Source organism: Erinaceus europaeus, chromosome 12, assembly GCF_950295315.1.
Source record: "Erinaceus europaeus chromosome 12, mEriEur2.1, whole genome shotgun sequence".
Taxonomy (NCBI): domain Eukaryota; kingdom Metazoa; phylum Chordata; class Mammalia; order Eulipotyphla; family Erinaceidae; genus Erinaceus; species Erinaceus europaeus.
The window spans coordinates 13,944,354-13,961,298 of NC_080173.1; the positions used below are offsets into that span (position 1 = coordinate 13,944,354).

A 16,945-nucleotide genomic window follows, 5' to 3' on the forward strand; every position below is an offset into this window, starting at 1 on the left:
GACAAAATACAACATCCCTTTATGATCAAAACACTACAAAAAATGGGAATAGATGGAAAATTCCTGAAGATAGTGGAGTCTATATATAGCAAACCTACAGCCAACATCATACTCAATGGTGAAAAACTGGAAGCATTTCCCCTCAGATCAGGTACTAGACAGGGCTGCCCACTATCACCATTACTATTCAACATAGTGTTGGAAGTTCTTGCCATAGCAATCAGGCAGGAGCAAGGAATTAAAGGAATACAGATTGGAAGAGAAGAAGTCAAACTCTCCTTATTTGCAGATGACATGATAGTATACATGGAAAAACCTAAGGAATCTAGCAAGAAGCTTTTGGAAATCATCAGGCAATACAGTAATGTGTCAGGTTATAAAATTAACATTCAAAAGTCAGTGGCATTCCTCTATGCAAACACTAAGTTAGAAGAAATTGAAATCCAGAAATCAGTTCCTTTTTCTATAGCAACAAAAACAATAAAATATCTAGGAATAAACCTAACCAAAGAAGTGAAAGACTTGTATACTGAAAATTATGAGTCACTACTCAAAGAAATTGAAAAAGACACAAAGAAGTGGAAAGATATTCCATGCTCATGGGTTGGAAGAATTAACATCATCAAAATGAATATATTACCCAGAGCCATCTACAAATTTAATGCTATCCCCATCAAGATCCCAAGCACATTTTTTAGGAGAATAGAACAAATGCTACAAATGTTTATCTGGAACCAGAAAAGACCTAGAATTGCCAAAACAATCTTGAGAAAAAAGAACAGAACCGGAGGCATCACACTGCCAGATCTCAAACTATATTATAGGGCCATTGTCATCAAAACTGCTTGGTACTGGAACATGAACAGACACACTGACCAGTGGAATAGAATTGAGAGCCCAGAAATGAGGCCCCACACCTATGGACATCTAATCTTTGACAAAGGGGCCCAGACTATTACATGGGGAAAGCAGAGTCTCTTCAACAAATGGTGTTGGAAACAATGGATTGAAACATGCAGAAGAATGAAACTGAATCACTGTATTTCACCAAATACAAAAGTAAATTCCAAGTGGATCAAGGACTTGGATGTTAGACCAGAAACTATCAGATACTTAGAGGAAAATATTGGAAGAACTTTTTTCCGCATAAATTTTAAAGACATTTTCAATGAAACGAATCCAATTACAAGGAAGACTAAGGCAAGTATAAACCTATGGGACTACATCAAATTAAAAAGCTTCTTCACAGCAAAAGAAACCACTACCCAAATCAAGAGACCCCTCACAGAATGGGAGAAGATCTTTACATGCCATACATCAGATAAGAGTTTAATAACCAACATATATAAAGAGCTTACCAGACTCAACAACAAGACAACAAATAACCCCATCCAAAAATGGGGGGAGGAATTGGACAGAATATTCACCACAGAAGAGATCCAAAAGGCTGAGAAACACATGAAAAAATGCTCCAAGTCTCTCATTGTCAGAGAAATGCAAATCAAGACAACAATGAGATATCACTTCACTCCTGTGAGAATGTCACACATCAGAAAAGGTAACAGCAGCAAATGCTGGAGAGGGTGTGGGGTCAAAGGAACCCTCCTGCACTGCTGGTGGGAATGTCAATTGGTCCAACCTCTGTGGAGAACAGTCTGGAGAACTCTCAGAAGGCTAGAAATGGACCTACCCTATGACCCTGCAATTCCCCTCCTGGGGATATATCCTAAGGAACCCAACACACCCATCCAAAAAGATCTGTGTACACATATGTTCTTGGCAGCACAATTTGTAATAGCCAAAACCTGGAAGCAACCCAGGTGTCCAACAACAGATGAGTGGCTGAGCAAGTTGTGGTATATATACACAATGGAATACTACTCAGCTGTAAAAAATGGTGACTTCACTGTTTTCAGCCGATCTTGGATGGACCTTGAAAAAATCATGTTGAGTGAAATAAGTCAGAAACAGAAGGATGAATATGGGATGATCTCACTCTCAGGCCGAAGTTGAAAAACAAGATTAGAAAAGAAAACACAAGTCGAACCTGAAATAGAATTGGAGTATTACACCAAAGTAAAAGACTCTGGGGTGGGTGGGTGGGTGGGGAGAATACAGGTCCATGAAAAATGATGAATGAAATAGTGGGGGTTGTATTGCTAAATGGGAATCTGGGGAATGTTATGCATGTAAAAAAAAAAAAAAAGTAGAAACACAAAGCAGAAATTGAGTTTGGAGTATGGCACCAAAGTAAAAAAAAAAAAAATAAAAAATAAATAAAAAAATAAAAAAAAAATAAAAAAAAAATCTAGGTCCAAGTCTGGTCCCCACTACACTGAGTTTTGGTGCTCTGTGTCTTTCCCTCTCTCCCTCTGTCTCCCTGTTTCTGCTCTCTTTTTCTAGCTGAAAAAACTCAGTTCAGAGCAGTGAAGCACCAGTATGCTAAACCCTGGAAATGATATAGGACAAAAATGTTGGGAATAAAGTTCTCACCAATAAAATGAATGTGTATAACTCATTTTTCCACTTAATCATCAGTGAAGGAACCAATGAGACGTTGAAACCCCTTGAAAGGGGGGGCCAGGCAGTAATGCTCAAGGGCCCTGGTTCAAGTCCCGGCTCCCCACCTGCAGAGAGGACACTTCACAGGCGGTGAAGCAGGTCTGCAGGTGTCTCTCTTTCTCTCTCCCTCTCTCCTCCTCTCCTCAGTTTCTCTTCCCTGTTACATCAAATAAAATAGAAAGAAAAAAGTGGCTGCTGGGAGCAGTGGACTCATAGTGCCGGCACCAACCCTGGTGGCAAAAAACAATGAAGGTGAAATTGAACAGCAGTGGAGCAGTGAGGCAATCAGGAATGCTAGACTGGACTGCTGAAAGACACAAGCATGGGTAATGACCTCCAGAGCAACGAGAAGCACTGCTGGCGCCATCAGTTCTAGAGAGGGAAATCACAGAAAGCAATCTTATCTCTGAGAGACAAAGCCCATTTGCATGGCTATGGACAAATGTTATTTCAGTTCTCTGCGAATTAATGTCTCCCATTTTTAAACAGAATGGTTTAAAAAACCCAGTGTGGGGGGGGGCGGGGGAGGGCAGTGGTGCACTTGTAGAGCTTATATGTAACAATGTGTAAGTACCCAGGTTCAAGTCCCCAGTCCCCACCTGCAGCAGAGAAGCTTCATGAGAGGTAAAGCAGTGCTGAAGGTGTCTCTCTGTCTCTCTCTCTCTGTCTCTCCCTCTCTATCTCCCCGATCCCTATCGATTTCTCTGTCTCCATCCAATAAATATAGAAAATATTTGTTTAAAAAAGAGTCAGTAGGAAGACAACCAAAGGGGGCTGGGGAGACAGCATAACGGTTCTGCAGAAGACTCTCATGCCTGAGGCTCTGAGGTCTCAGGTTCAATCCCCAGCACCACCATAAGCCAGAGCTGAGCAGTGCTCTGGTCTCTGTCTTTCCATATCTCTCTCCTTAAAATAAAGTTTATTTTTTTAAAAAAAAGAGGAAAGATGGGAGTCGGGCGGTAGCGCAGCAGGTTAAGCGCAGGTGGCGCTAAGCACAAGGACCAGCGGAAGGATCCCAGTTCGAGCCCTCGGCTCCCCACCTGCAGGGGAGTCACTTCACAGGCAGTGAAGCGGGTCTGCAGGTGTCTTTCTCTCCCCCTCTCTGTCTTCCCCTCCTCTCTCCATTTCTCTCTGTCCTATCCAACAACAATGACATCAATAATAACTACAACAACAAAACAACAAGGGCAACAAAAGGAATAAATAAATAAATAAATAAATAATTTTTAAAAAAAGAGGAAAGACGACCAAAGGTACTGACTGCAGAAAACAGCCCCCCAGCCTGGTGGGAGGGGGAGCGCACTGCACCCTGCCCTTTACAGAACACGTGTGGCACAGTCTCCATTGTCCATTTCCAAGTCTCATACTGTCTCTCTGATAGGAGACTACCTGGGTCTCCTTGCAGAACCATCTACAGTGCTTCTGATCCAGCACAATAAAGTCTCGAGGTGTTTTGCTGTCCAGGAGGTAGCACAGCAGATAAAGAATTGAACAAAGCATTAGACTCTCAGGCATGAGGTTTTCAGATCAATCCCAGACATCACATGTGCCAGAGGACTACGCTGGTTCTCTTTCTCCTTCTGTCTGTCATACAGTCATCATCTTTTGGTTTTTCGAGGTCTACTTTTTATTTTACATATTGATTATTTCTGTATAGACACAGAGAGAAATTGAGAGGGAAGGGAAGCAGATAGAGAGGAAGAGAGAAAGATTCTGCTTCACCTCTAGTGAAGCTTCTTTCCTTGCAGGTGGGGACCAGGGTGTTGAACTGGGTCCTTGCACAGGATAATGTTGTGTGCTATAGGGTGTGTAACCACCTGGACCCTACACATAACCTTATTTATTTATTTATTATTGGATGGAGACAGAAATTGAGAGGAGAGGAGGAGATAGACAGAGGGACAGAGACACCTGCAGCCCTGCTTCACCACTCATAAAGTTTCCCCCTGCAGGTAGGGACCAGGAGCTTGAACCTGGGTCCTTGTGCACTGTGTGTGCTTAACCAGGTGTGCCACCTCCTGCCCCCCCACACACACACACTTTTATTATTATTGCCATCAGGATTATCGCTAGAGGTCAGTGGCCTCTTCTTTTCTATCTGGTGGAGGGAGAGAGACAGAGACACCTGCATACCTGCTTCACTGCTCATGAAACCTTCTCCCTGCAGGTGGAGAGCAGGGGCCAGAACCCAGATCCTTGTGCATTGTAATGTGTGTATCCAATTAGGTTGCACCACCACTGGGCCCCATACATCATTTTCAACAGTGGTCAGCAGTGCCACCAAGAGCCACCACCAGGGGGCACTGATGGACTCACGGAGCCTCCACGTCAGGCCTCCATGGCTAACCAAGCATCTTCCTCGCGTTAGCATCACTGGACTTACTCTGTGCGTTGTCCCTTCCCGACCCCAAGTGATTCTAGTGGGGACAGCAAAACGCAGACGAGGACTCTGTAGCTTGGTCCTCACACCCTCCACGGACTCGCTGACTGGTGCTCAAAGCCCAAGGCACACAAAGACCCAAGCAGGGCATTCACCACTTCCACACTCCTCTTACTTAGATCTGTCTAAGTCTTACTTGCTGCAGTGGAATGTTATTCAATCATGCAGCGGAAAGTAGCTGATGTGTGCTCTGACTTAGAAGATTCTTGAAAATATTCTACATGGAATAGGCCAGGTGAGACTACACATATGTTCAAATCAGGCCTCAGATAACAGGAACTTCTAAACTGCAGTGTCCATGAACTTCCCAGTGCTATATATTTCATAGGAGTAGAAGCATGGATGAAGTGGCCTGTAGGACTCAGCTTACTGCACTCAGCATAATGTTTTTGCCATTGCCACTGGGGCTTCACTACTGTAGACTGAATTATTTAGACAAAAAGAGAGTAGAGAGAGAGAGAGAGAGAGAAAAACTGCATTGAAGCTTCTTCCAGGGCAGTGGACGCCAGGTTCAAACCTATGTCAGACACATGGCAAAGCAGGCATCCTCCTAGGTCAGCTATCTTACTGGCCCTCAGCATAAAGTTTTCAAAGCCTATCCATGTTGCAGCTGGTGATAGAAGGTCACGTGTGTGTGTGTGTGTGTGTGTGTGTGTGTGTGTGTGTGTGTGTGTGTGTGACTAAATAATACCATTCCATTACGGCTTGGAATTGGCATGATGGTTAAGGCACTGGACTTGCATGTGTGAGTTTCCAAAATGTATCTCTAACATCACCTGTGCCAGAGTGACGCCCTAGCACTCTCCCTTTCATAAATAAGCAAACCTTAAGAAAAAAAATTTTTTTCTCCCTACCTCACCCTCCCCTCTCAATTTCTCTTTGTACTATCCAATAAATTAGAAAAGAGAGAGAGAGGAAAAATGGCCACCAGGAGCAGTGGATCCTGGTGACAACCTTGGTGGCAATTAAAAATAATAGTAACTGGGGCCCGGCAATAGGGCAGAGGGTTAAGCGCACATGACACGAAGTGCAAGGACCAGCGTAAGGATCCTGGTTCAGGCCCCCGGCTCCCTACCTGCAGGGGAGTCACTTCACAGACGGTGAAGCAGGTCTGCAGGTGTCTATCCTTTCCCCTTCTCTGTCTTCCCCTCCTCTCTCCATTTCTCTCTGTCCTATCCAACAATGACATCAATAAGAACAACAATAATAACCACAACAATAAAATGAGGACAACAAAAGGGAAAATCAATATTTTTTGAATAATAGTAACTACATATATAAGATCCCTGGGCTGGGTGGTGACACACCCTCTAAAATGCATATGTTACCGTGTTCGAGGACCCAGGATCAAGTCTCTGGCACCCAATGACAAAAGGAAAGCTTCATGAAAGGCAGAGTAGTGCTGCAAGTGTCTTTTCTTCTCTCTGTCTCTGTCCATGTCTCTCTCACCCTCTCTATAGATATCTATCTCGCATCCTCTATGAACACGAAAACGGTCACAGTGATTAGTGGCATCATATTGGCACTGAGCCCCAGTGATAATGCTGGTGGCAAAAAATAAGAGTAATATTGCATTGTATAAACTTCCCACATTCTGTTTATTGGTTTTATCACTTTATCATATTTATTCATCTCTTGATGGACAGGTGTTGCTGCCACCTTCTGACTATCATGAAGAGTGTGCAGCCACCGACCTGGTCGGGCTTAGAGCATCTATGTCTCAGTTTTCAATTCTTTTGGGTATCTGCCTATGAGTGAAACTCTGTTTTAAATTTTGTTTAATTTTTTTAAATATTTATTTATTTTTATTGATTTATGTTAGATAGAGACAGAGAAATTGTGAGGGGAGAAAGGGAGGGAGGGAAACTGACACCTGCAACACTGCTTCACCTCTTATGAAGCTTCCCCCTGCAGGTGGGGACCATGGGCTTGAACCCAGATCCTTGAACATAGTAATGTGTGCACTCAACTGCTTGCACCACCACCCAGCCCGATAATCCTATTTAATATCTTTTTTAATTCTTTTTTTTAAATTATCTTAATTTATGTATTTGGATAGAGACAGCCAGAAATCGAGAGGGAAGAGGGTGATTGAGAGGGAGAGAGACAGAGAGACACCTGCAGCCCTGCTTCACCACTTGTGAAGCTTTCCCCCTGCAGGTGGGGACCAGGGGCTCAAACCCAGGTCCTTGAGCACTGTAACATGTGCACTCAACCAGATGCGCCACCACCCGGCCCCTTAATATAATCTTTTAAAAACACTTAATATGTGAGAGAGAAAGGAGACAGAGGACCAGCACTGCTCAGCTGTGGCATAAGGTAACGCTGGGAACTGAACCTGCAGCCTCTGGGGTCTCGGGCATGCAACCTTGGTGCTCTACCAAGCTGAGCTATCTCCTTTAATAATTCTGTTTAACTTTTTAAGGAGTCCCCGAATTTCTTTCCACAATGGCAGCATCATTTTACATTTTTACCAGCAATGCTTAAGAGGTTTATTTGTTTTTTATCAGAGCACTGTTTTGATCTGGCTTATCGGTGGTGCGGGGTATTTGAACCTGGGATTTTGAAGCCTCAGGTATGAGAGTCTCTTTGCATACCCATTATGCTATCTACCCCCGCCCAAGTGTTCCACTTTCTCCACATTTTCCTCAACATTTGTTATTTTCAGGTTTTTTTTTTTTGTTGTTGTTGTTTTTTATCTTACCTAACCTGGAGGACAAGAGCAATCAATAGCTCCTTCAAGGGGGTGAGCTGGGAGTAAGGGGATGGTGCTGCGCGCTCCCGGCGGCCCGGGTTCTAAGGTCCTTCCCCCAGGCCACAGCGCTCCTCCGCACCCATTAATAGCTCGCCGGTGACGGCCCCTTTAAGACGGCCATGGAGGACCAGGCCGACCCTCTAGCAGTCACCTCGATGGTAAGTCACCTCACTTCCGCCGGAAGTGCGCGACCGAGCGCTCTCAGCGAGCGGGAAGCTTATGGTTCTGTCCGTGTGCTTTTGCGTGTCCCTAGACTGCGCGCTCGCCGTTCCCGGGGTGGAAATGGGGATTTCCGGGACCTGACTGCATGGAGGCCGAGGGAGCTGGGGCCCCAGAGTAGGATGGGGGGCGGAGGGGGCTTGGGGGCGCTGCAGGAAAGCCAGGAGTTCCTGGCGCAGGTGAGGCAGCGAGCGAGACTGGAGCACGTTGTGTTTCTCTTTCCTCAGGGTTTTCTGCAGAATGAGTGTCAGCCCTGTGACGGCGGTTACGTGAAGGCTGGCAACGCCTGTCCCCCACCCCCAGTCGGTGGCCTCGGTTTGAGGAACCCAGGTGAGTCCAGCGTCGGAGCCGAGCGTCTGTGCTGAGGCCGATGGTCTGGGGAGAAGGCTCCTGTGTTGCTGGACCTGCCCGGCGTGGGTGCAGCCTTGTGCCAGGCAGCCCGACCCTGACCTACAGTAAGTGCCCCGGGGCCGAGTTGTCCCGGGGCCGCGAACTTGCAGTAACAGGTGTGAACATTCTAGCAGCAGTTTGATGATCATGTATGATACTGCAAACACAACCGGCCCACAGAGAAGACAACCCGCTGGAAATAGAACCTGAGTGAGGGTAGTTTTTTGTTTGTTTGTTTGGTTGGTTGGTTGGTTTTTTAAAGTGTAGTGTGGGAATGAATTGTTAACTTAGATAAAGGTAACGCGACGTTGGAGCCAGATAGTGGCCCAGCTCGCTAAGTGCACACATGACAGTGCTCAAGGACACAGGTTCAAGTCCCCGGCCCCCACCTGCGAGGGGAAAGCTTCACAAGTGGTGGAGCAGGACTGCGGGTGTCTCTCTGTCTCGTTCCCTCTCTGATTCCCCTCTTCCTCAACCTTTACTCTGTCTGTTCAACATGGCCAGGTTCTGTGCTAATTAGAGGCAGAGATAAATCAGTCATGCCTCAAGTTCTTTTTTTTTTTTTTTTCAATATTTTATTTATCTATTCATGAGAAAGATAGGAGGAGAGGGAAAGAACCAGATATTAGTCTGGTACATGTGCTGCTGGAGATTGAACTCAGGACCTCATGCTTGAGAGTCCAATGCTTTATCCACTGCGCCACCTCCCGGACCACACGCCTCATGGTCTTAAGGGAGTTGCAGTCCAGTGGAAAGCTAAAGAGGCTGAAAATTTTCTGCAGGAAAACAGCCCTATAAGAATGTGTCCCGGGACCCTGGCAGTAGCACAGCGGGTTGAGCGTGCTTATCGCAAAGCTCAGGGACCGGCTTAAGGATCCCGGTTCGAACCCCCGGCTCCCCACCTGCAAGGGATTCACTTCACAGGCGGTAAAGCAGGTCTGCAGGTGTCTTTCTCTTCCCCTCTCTGTTCTCCCCTCCTCTCTCCATTTTTCTCTGTCCTATCCAGCAACGACAGCAATGACAACAACGATAAACAAGAGCAACAAAAAGGGAAAAAAAAAAAAAAAAAAGAATGTGTCCCAGTGGTCCAGGAGGTGGCGCAGTGCATAAAGCATTGGACTCTCAAGCATGAGGTCCTGAGCTCAGCCCCCGGCAGCACATGTACCAGAGTGATGTCTGGTTCTTTCTATCATTTCTCATAAATCAATAAAAGAGAGAATGTGTCCCAGTGGGACTGGGTGGGGAATGTGGCTCTGTGGTAGAACACATGCTTTGCATGTAGGAGGCCCTTGATTCCAAACCTGGCACCACATGCTACTCAGCACTGAATTCTGCTGCCTTTCTTTGTCTCAGACACAAATATATGTCACAAGAATCCTGACAAGACTGACAGGTACCCCATGGTGGGGTGGGGGGTGGGGGGTGGGAATGACCTAACCACACAGGATCTATGATTCATGTGGCCAAGAATATGGAAGGTCACAGTGAGTTTTTTTTTTTAATATTTATTTATCCTTTTTGTTGCCCTTGTTTTTTGTTGTAGTTATTATTGTTGTTGTTATTGATGTCGTTGGATAGGACAGAGAGAAATGGAGAGAGGAGGGGAAGACAGGGGGAGAGAAAGATAGACACCTGCAGACCTGCTTCACCATCTGTGAAGCGACTCCCCTGCAAGTGGGGGACCAAGGCTCAAACCAGGATCCTTAAGCCGGTCCTTGCGCTTTGCGCCACATGCGCTAAACCCGCTGCACTAGTGCCTAATTCCCCATTGTGAGTTTTAAGCAGGACAACATGGTGAAATCTGTATCCTCTAAAGAATGCAGTGTGTGAAATAGTACAGTGCTTTATCCGCAGTGTCCCGTGCAGTGGACAAGTCACTTGTGTCTATTGAGCACTTGCAGTATGGCTAGGACAGCTGAGGCTTTTCCTTTTCTTACCTGAGGTAGAGAGGAGCAGGGGAGAAATACTGAAGCAGCACTTTTACAATCATTGAGGATTGAAGTCAAGGCTGATGCTTTGGGAAAGATCCTCATAATGATTTTGCCTGAGGATTTCATATATCAACTACCTATAAGCGCAAATTTTCATTTACATTTTTTTTTCTTTGCTTTTGCTCAGTTCTGACTTGGTGGTGTGGGGAATTGAACCTGGGACTTTGGAGCCTCAAGCATGAGGGTCTCTTTGCATAACCATTATGCTGTCCCTGCCCTTTTCCTTTTTTATTATTCATTTATTTTCCCTTTTGTTGCCCTTGTTTCACCGTTGTAGTTATCATTGTTGTTAATTGATGTCGTCGTTGTTGGATAGGACAGAGAGAAATGGAGAGGGGACAGAAAAACACCTTTAGACCTGTTTCACTGCCTGTGAAGCGACTCCCCTGCAGGTGGGGAGCCGGGGGCTCAAACCGGTAACCCCACGTGGGTCCCTGCGCTTTGTGCCACCTGTGCCTAACCAGCTGCTCTACTGCTCGACTCCCTCATTTATATTTTCTTGGCTGTGGTTTACCCTGCTCCTCAGATAGAAACGATCTTCCCTTTGTTATGTGTCAGGCTTTGAACCTGCGTCACTTGCCTGAAAAGCATTGTATCAACACAGTAGGTTTTCTCCCCATGAGATGTACTTATTTTATTGAGAATTGTAGAGCCACAGCTTCACTTTGACACGTGGGTTCCCTCCTTAATCTACTGCACTGTCCCAGGCTACAGAAGAAGCATTTTTAAATTCTATTTCTCTGGTTAGTGGTGATGCTGGGGGCTGCACCTTGGACCTCAGAATCTTGCACACAGTAGTATCTTTATGTAACCATTATGCTATCTCCAACATAGCGTTTTCAGTGGGAACCATCAGGGAATGTGCCCTGTGAAGACGTGAGGGCTGATTTCACTCATTATTTAGTCATCATTCAGACATGTTCCTTTTAAAAAAAAATACTTTTATGTATTTACTTGCTAGAGACAGAAATTGAGAAGAAAGGGAGGGTTGAAGGAAAGAGAGAGACACCAGCACTGTTTCACCGCTTACTCCTTGCAAGTAGGGACCAGGGGCTTTGACCCTGGTCCTTGTTCATTGTGATGTGTGCATTCAACCAGGTGCACGTCTGCCCAGCCCTCCAGACATGTTTCTGAAGAAGGCTCCAGGTTATAGGGTACAGATGAAAACCTTGCAAGAGGGGAGTCAGGTGGTAGTGCAGCAGGTTAAGCACACGTGGTGTAAAGCACAGTGACTGACGTGAGGATCCCAGTTTGAGCCCCTGGCTCCCCACCTGCAGGGCAGTCGCTTCACAGGCTGTGAAGCAGGTCTACAGGTGTCTGTCTTTCTCTTCCCCTCCTCTTTCCATTTCTGTCTGTCCTAGCCAACAACAACAATAACAACTACAACGACAATTTTAAAAGGGGGGCAACAAAAGGGAAAATAAATTTTAAAAATTAAAAAAGAAAAAGAAAACCTGGCAAGAGAAAGATTAGGAAAATCCTGATTGCCTTAATGTCACTGGAGCTCAAATACTTGGAAGGAGGAGAGGCTAGTAGAAGCAGGGTTATAGGGCAAAGTCCCAGGATGCTTTTCACATCTTACTCTGAATTTTATATGCTGATGGTTGCAAGTCTGTGGATACTCACTTTAGTATACTTGCTTTGCAGGTGGGTTCACTTGAAGCTATGTGTAGTCCAGATGGGATCTCATTTCGTCTGCCTGGTTCTCTACCTGAAATGTTTTGGATTAGGACCTTACAGGTTTGTTTGGCCTGGTTCTTAGCCACATAATTTTGGAATGCTAACCTGCTTAAGACTTTTTTGTGTGTATGACTATAAATAAAAAGAATCAGACCCTCCCCCAGGAGACTTTTGTATTCTTGATGGCTTTCATGTTTAGTAACCACATGCCTGGACGTGTTACCACCAGTTCTGAGCTACACAGGTGAAACACAGTTCCCAATTGAAGAGTAGCTTACAGAACCACTTGATGTTCTCTAAGAAGTGTGGCTAGAGGGGAACAACACTCATCTTTCCAGAGCATGAACTGACAGAGTGTGGTGTGGCCCACTAGGTAGTGCAGTGGGTAAGTCATTGTATTCTTTTTTTTTTTTTTAAGATTTTATTTATTTATTAATGAGATTTTTTTTAAGATTTTATTTATTTATTAATGAGAAAGATCGGAGGAGAGGAAGAACCAGACATCACTCTGTTACATGTGCTGCCAGGAACTGAACTCAGGACCTCATGCTCAAGAGTCTGATGCTTTATCCCCGCTCAGACCACAATCATTGTATTCTTAAAGCATGAGGTTCTTGGGTTTTTTAGCTTGTGAAAGAAGTCACTGACAAAAACTTCTTCTGTGTGGTGGAGCCAGGCTAGAATCTGGGTCGCACAGACAAAGCAGTGCACTATCTTGCTGAACTTCAGAAGGTGCAGGGATGAAATACTGGGTTGGCGGAGAAGTCATGGTGCATTTTTGTGAAGAAAAATATGCCATGACTTTCCAACAACCCAGTGCTCACTCAGTCTGCTGCTTTGCCATATGTGCAACTCAGATTTGAACCCAGTCGTCTCTCATTCTGTCTCTTAAAAAATAACAGGATGGGTACCAGGTAGAGGGAGGTAGTCTTAGTAGTCTAACAAATTGTCTTAGTAGTCTGACAAAAGTAGCAGGTGGCTGGAGTCCAGAGCAGTTTTCACCTTCAGAATTTGCTAGAAAATCATTTGCTGATCTCTGAAGAGGACATGAGCAGTTTCTAGCCTTGGCCAGCTCTGGCTTACAGTGGTCCTGGGGAGTGAACTAGGAACCTCACTCCTTAGGCTTGAGAGTCTCTTGCCTAACCACCATGCGGTCTTCGTCCCCTCTCCTACCTCATGCCAGCCTCTTGTCTCAGGCGCAGGCCCAAGACACTTCACCAAGGGCCCTGTCAGCCTTCTGTAGGACTGTGTTGCTGCTTTGGGGGGCATGGTACTGTGGCACCAAATGGGACCATGCTTCACAGCAGTAAATTCCCACATCCCGCTGTGCTCCATCAGTTGAAGTGAAGCCTGTGTTCACACTGGTGCTAGTCCTCAGTGCACACTTCCGCCCCCTCATGCTGTCTTAGTGTGATGGACAGGGCGTTACTGTTCAGGAAAGGTCACCCCACAGCCATGTTGCTTACCTGTCCTTGTGACTTTTTCTGTGCTGGGTGAACCTCTTGACCTAATGGGTTGGGCACTAAGGTCTGACAGAACCAGAAATGTTTCTGTTTCAAAGGGTTAGTTTTGGTGAGATTTACAGTATATCTGGTAGTCTAAAGGGAGGAAGTACCAGTTGTAGTAGGGAGATGATGCCACCTTGGAAAGTAACAGGTGCACAACAGCGCAACTCAAGGCACTCAAACTGCTCTCGGGAGTTGGGTGGTAGCGCAGCAGGTTAAGTGCAGTTGGCGCAAAGCGCAAGGACCATTGTAAGGATCCCAGTTCGAGCCCCGGCTCCCCACCTTCAGGGGAATCACTTCACAAGCAGTAAAGCAGTTCTGCAGATGTCTTTCTCTCCCCCTCTCTGTCTTCCCCATCTCTCTCCATTTCTCTCTGTCCTATCCAACAATGATGACGACAATAAAACAAGGGCAACAAAAGGGAATAAATAAATAAATAAAATTTTTTAAAAAGAAATTGCTCTCACAGTGTGAAACTGAGTATGAATTTTATCCTCCTGCCAGGCTAGCGTGGGGGTGCCTCTTCCTGGGCACGTACTCTGGATTGGAGAGAACACTACCAGAGCCAGCCTGGGCTGCTACTCACTCAGCTATGCGAGAGATGACTCAGGAACAGACTCGCGGTGGGGAGACATTTCGATTCTTTATTGATCAGAGAGCCAAGGCTTTTAAAGGTCAGACCCAGAAGTGGCAAGTCAGAAATGGAAATGGCTAGGAAAGGGGCAGAGAAAGGCAAAATGGGTTGGGAAAAGTAGGAACTTCCTTAGCAACTGTTGTGAAGGTTTTAACTGATAGGATTAATAATACCCTGGAGGCAGAGAGGGTCTTGAGGGTAGAAAGAAGATAGATCAAAGGAATGGAATGGGCGGGGATCTTTCAGGCAAAACAATGATACTGTAGATAATAAGTCTGATAAGAGGATGAATGTCCCTTCAAGTCAAGCCCTGACAAGCTCAACCACATCCTCACAATTTCCCGACATCTCCCCCTTTCTTTTTATCTAATGGCCATAGAATCAGGAATGCAGGTTGCTGTGTGAGGCAGGGAGTCTGATAAGACAGGGCAAACCTTTGGGGTTACTCCTGTCCCTCTTTGCTCAACCTCTCGGTAGAGAGAGAGACTGACAGGATAGACGCACTCCTCAGGTCAAGCCCTGCCAGCAGCTACCACATCCTCACAATTTCCCGACATACTCCAGCGCCACTATTGGCAGGCTTTTTTTTTTTTTCTTTTTTCCCCCATTTGGATAGAGAAAAGGAAAGAACACTTCCGTAACTTGTAAAAGTTACAAAAAAAACAAGGGGAATGGGGGGTTGGAGAGGAGCCCCGAATATTGAGAGCAGCTGTTGACCCGAAGCCAATTGTCCCTTGTTCCGTGTGGATATTTCCACCTGTGCCCACCCTGTGATAACTATAAAAAGGTGGGACTAGAAGTGATCGGGGTCACAGACTCTCCCCTTGCTTGGAAGGGTGTTGGCAGCCTAAGCTTAAGCTTCCTAATAAAGGCTCTTGCTATTGCATGTGATTCTGGTCTTCTTTGAGATTGGGACTCGAACTTTTGGGCATAACATGCTTCTCCCAGTACCAGTGCACATCTGTGAGTGTCAGGACTTAAACCTGGGTTGAACACACGACAACGCAAACACCCTATTGACCACTCCAAGAGAATCCTAGACAACACAAGGACAACCCAGGGGGTAAAGTGCCTAACTTGAAGCAGTTTGATCCCAGGTATCCCATACCACAAAGTCTTCCCTTGCTGTCTTTCCTCTTTTTAACAGATTCTGTCTGTGTGTGCAGTTCCTGGGTTTCTTGGTTACCTAGTGAGATGTCTCCCAACCCCTGAACTTCCGTTTTTCCCGTTAGTGAAATGAGGGCAGCAGAGACAATGGCTATTGCCAGTGGGTGCTTGGTGGGACTCCGGGAACCAACTGGGTGAAGCACACTCAGACTTCACATGTGTTAACTGGCCCATTTGTCATCGTTGGCATTTTCCTCAGGTTCTCAGAGCATTTTGACAGTATGTCCAACTGGGAGTTTCCAGAATGCTACATTGTGGGAACCTTGTGTCACCTCAACAGCTGCTGTTTGCAGCAGGAAGGTGCCAGTCTACTACCAAGGTGAACTTAGCAACCTCAGGTTACAAGAACTGGGGGCGGGGGGGGGTTCTTTCTGTGGGCATACTTAGCCTGTTTTCCTTTGGCGTGCTGAGTAACATGGAACTCAGAGTAACAGCCACGTTTCTCTACAGGCTTGTCTTCAGAGAGATGTGACAAAGCTGGGGGGGACAATATATTGGTGTTTTTTAGAATAACCAATTCAGACATCCAGTTGCCTCATTCTCCCATGGTTTTTCTGAGTTAGAAGGCTACTTCCCAGGGCCAGGTGGCAACACAACTGGTTAAGTGCACACACTATAGTGCACAGTGATCCAGGTTCAAGGCCCTGGTCCCCACCTGCAGGGGGATTGTGGAACTATGTGGAAGTTTGGTAGAGCTTAGGGAAGCTCCCCCCATCTTCACGGATAGACATCTGGAAAGACGCCTCTCTTGTTAGCCTCTCTCCATAGAGATGAGCCAAGAGACAAAAGTCTATCAGACTCAGCTTTCCTCTGTAAGACTCCAAGTGTCTTATTTCCCCTCTCCCCTACTGTCAGCCAAATGGTTGCACTCAGAGTTCACACATTCCACTTCACCTTTTGATCACAAAGGAAGAGCACATCCTGTCACACACTTCTAACACCGGACAAGTGAAAAGCCCCCCAAACCCTATTTCCTGGAGCCCTTTAGATGTCTTTAAAGCCTTATTCTTCCTTCTCTATCTCACCTTACTGGTTCAACCCCTATTCTTCTCTCAAATGCCTTTGGAGAATTAAATGCCTGCATCAGGAGACCAATTGTATTGATCTTTATGTATCAACTCTTGTCATACCAGCCCCTGCCAGAGGGGCATGCTGACCTTTAAGAAACCTGTGAAAACTGTTCTTTGTCTAGCCTTCTATATCAACCCAAACCCTCCCTCCAATAAACGAGTGTGTTCATACCAGAATCCTCCCCGAGTTTCTTTTCGCGCAGTGTCTTGAACTGGTGATGGAAATTCGGTAGTTTACCTTTCTAACTGAGAGACCACCCACGTGAGCTCCAACGGGAAAGCTTCACAAGTGGTGAAGTAGAGCTGCAGATGTCTCTGTCTCTTTCCCTCTTATCTTCCCTCTCCTCTCAGTTTATCTCAAATAAATTTTTTTTTTTCCATTTTACTGGATAGGACAGAGAAATGAGAGAGAGGAGGGAGATAGAGCGAGAGAGACACTTGCAGATGTGCGTCACCACTGAAGAGACCCATTCCCCCACCTGCAGGGGAGCCAGGGGCTCGATCTGGCCTTGTGCGGGTCTTTGTGCTTTGT

General features: G+C 45.9%; 2 long non-coding RNA genes and 1 other non-coding gene across 3 annotated transcripts; 2 read left to right on the forward strand and 1 right to left on the reverse strand.

Moving 5' to 3' along the window:
• The first annotated feature begins 7,935 nt into the window (after nucleotides 1-7,935).
• LOC132541850 (uncharacterized) lies at nucleotides 7,936-12,195 on the forward strand. Its single transcript, XR_009552943.1, has 3 exons — nucleotides 7,936-8,093; nucleotides 8,204-8,306; nucleotides 12,005-12,195. It is a non-coding gene; the product is annotated as an uncharacterized LOC132541850 (long non-coding RNA).
• LOC132542323 (small Cajal body-specific RNA 16) lies at nucleotides 8,347-8,535 on the forward strand. The gene has a single exon (XR_009553411.1). It is a non-coding gene; the product is annotated as a small Cajal body-specific RNA 16 (non-coding RNA).
• LOC132541853 (uncharacterized) lies at nucleotides 11,289-11,894 on the reverse strand. Its single transcript, XR_009552946.1, has 2 exons — nucleotides 11,748-11,894; nucleotides 11,289-11,497 (listed from the first exon to the last, which is right to left on the reverse strand). It is a non-coding gene; the product is annotated as an uncharacterized LOC132541853 (long non-coding RNA).
• Nucleotides 12,196-16,945: the final 4,750 nt, after the last annotated feature.